This window comes from Colobus angolensis, unplaced genomic scaffold (assembly GCF_000951035.1).
Source record: "Colobus angolensis palliatus isolate OR3802 unplaced genomic scaffold, Cang.pa_1.0 Scaffold589, whole genome shotgun sequence".
Lineage (NCBI taxonomy): Eukaryota > Metazoa > Chordata > Mammalia > Primates > Cercopithecidae > Colobus > Colobus angolensis.
In genome coordinates, this window is record NW_012119476.1 from 187,682 (window position 1) to 189,327 (window position 1,646).

At 42.5% G+C, this 1,646-nt stretch overlaps 1 pseudogene; it reads right to left on the bottom strand.

Annotated features, from left to right (window-relative positions):
- Positions 1–421: 421 nt before the first annotated feature.
- Positions 422–1,017, bottom strand: LOC105526307 (annotated as a pseudogene).
- Between the last annotated feature and the right edge of the window lie 629 nt (positions 1,018–1,646).

Sequence of the window (1,646 nt, forward strand, 5' to 3'; positions counted from 1 at the left end):
AATAGAAAACTTTGGACCGAGTAAATTATGAAATTGAAAAGTTAGGAGGGATACCAATTATATTAACAACATTTTCTTTAAAAAATAGAATCAGTTTCTTTGGAAATCGACCATAGTGGCGAGATGTGTTATTCTTTTCAGGTGCCCCATGATGGCACACAGCTTTACCCAGCAAATTCTGACAGCTTCCAAGTCCCAGGATACAAACCTGTACCAGCACATGGGGCAACATTACCTTTCAACAGTGTGGAAAAGAGCACATGTCACCAGTGGGCAATGAGAGACTGGACAGATACTCATGGCCTCTCAATAGCAGACATGGTTGGAGAGCTTTCCTTGTTCTAGTAGAAAATTTCATGAGGAAGCTGTGATTAGGATCAGTCCAGAGAAGCAAAACTCTTTTATTTTCAGTGCCCAGACATCAGTCAATATACTGGGAGAACCAGTGGAAACATTCGCCATGATCTTGCCTCTTGAGCACACTGCACACAAGCACTTCTATGGGGCAAGCATTCAACTTCTTCAGGGTCACATTCCCCTTGTCTGTGGTCTGTCTATAAAGCCTAGATATCTCACAGAGTTTTTCTTCCTTGAGTTCATCTGTTCTGTCAATTTTGTTTCCCAAAATACGAATTGGCACATTGTATACTGTTTCAACAGTCATTAAAGCTTTAAGCTCAAATTTGAATTCCACAAGGCAAGAATGATCCACACAATCCACCAGAAGGAAAATCCCATTAATTGCTGGGAAATAATTTTTCCAAACCGACGTGCTTGCTCGTGCCCACCAAGATTAAAAGTTGTAAAAGTCATTCCAGCAATTGTTAGCTCTTGTCATTTCAGACGTAGTGTTGGAATGTGTTGTCCCAATCTGTCACCTTTGAGCATGTGAAAAACAGTGGTTTTGCCTGCATTGTCCAAACCCAAGAATACAAATTTTCTATATTTCTTGTAGAGTCTTAGAAACTAGATCACAATGCTGAAGCCATGGTAGATTCACTCAAAGATGAGAGACATTATTAATGCTTACACTGGCCTGAGGGGCTCCTCTGGCAGCAGCATGTGGCTCAGACTCTCCCTCAGAGGACACGAACCAGCAGCACCTGGGACCACTAGCTACTCACTGGATGTACATCACAACCCTCCCCCAAGACTTTCCTATTGTGAATTTTATTTCTGGCATTGCCATATTATTCTTTCTTTTTTATTGTATAAATTTTTTTTTTTTTGAGACGGAGTCTCGCTCTGTGGCCCAGGCTGGACTGCAGTGGCCGGATCTCAGCTCACTACAAGCTCCGCCTCCTGGGTTTATGCCATTCTCCTGCCTCAGCCTCCCTAGTAGCTGGGACTACAGGCGCCCGCCACCTCACCCGGCTAGTTTTTTGTATTTTTTAGTAGAGACAGGGTTTCACCGTGTTAGCCAGGATGGTCTCGATCTCCTGACCTCGTGATCTGCCCGTCTCGGCCTCCCAAAGTGCTGGGATTACAGGCTTGAGCCATCGCGCCCGGCCTTTATTGTATAAATTTAAAGTGTTTCGATATACATATACATCATGAAATGATTACTACAGTCATATTAACATATCCATTTTATTTTTACAACAGAATTATCTGCCTGAAAATATCAATTATGCCAAAGTTAGGAA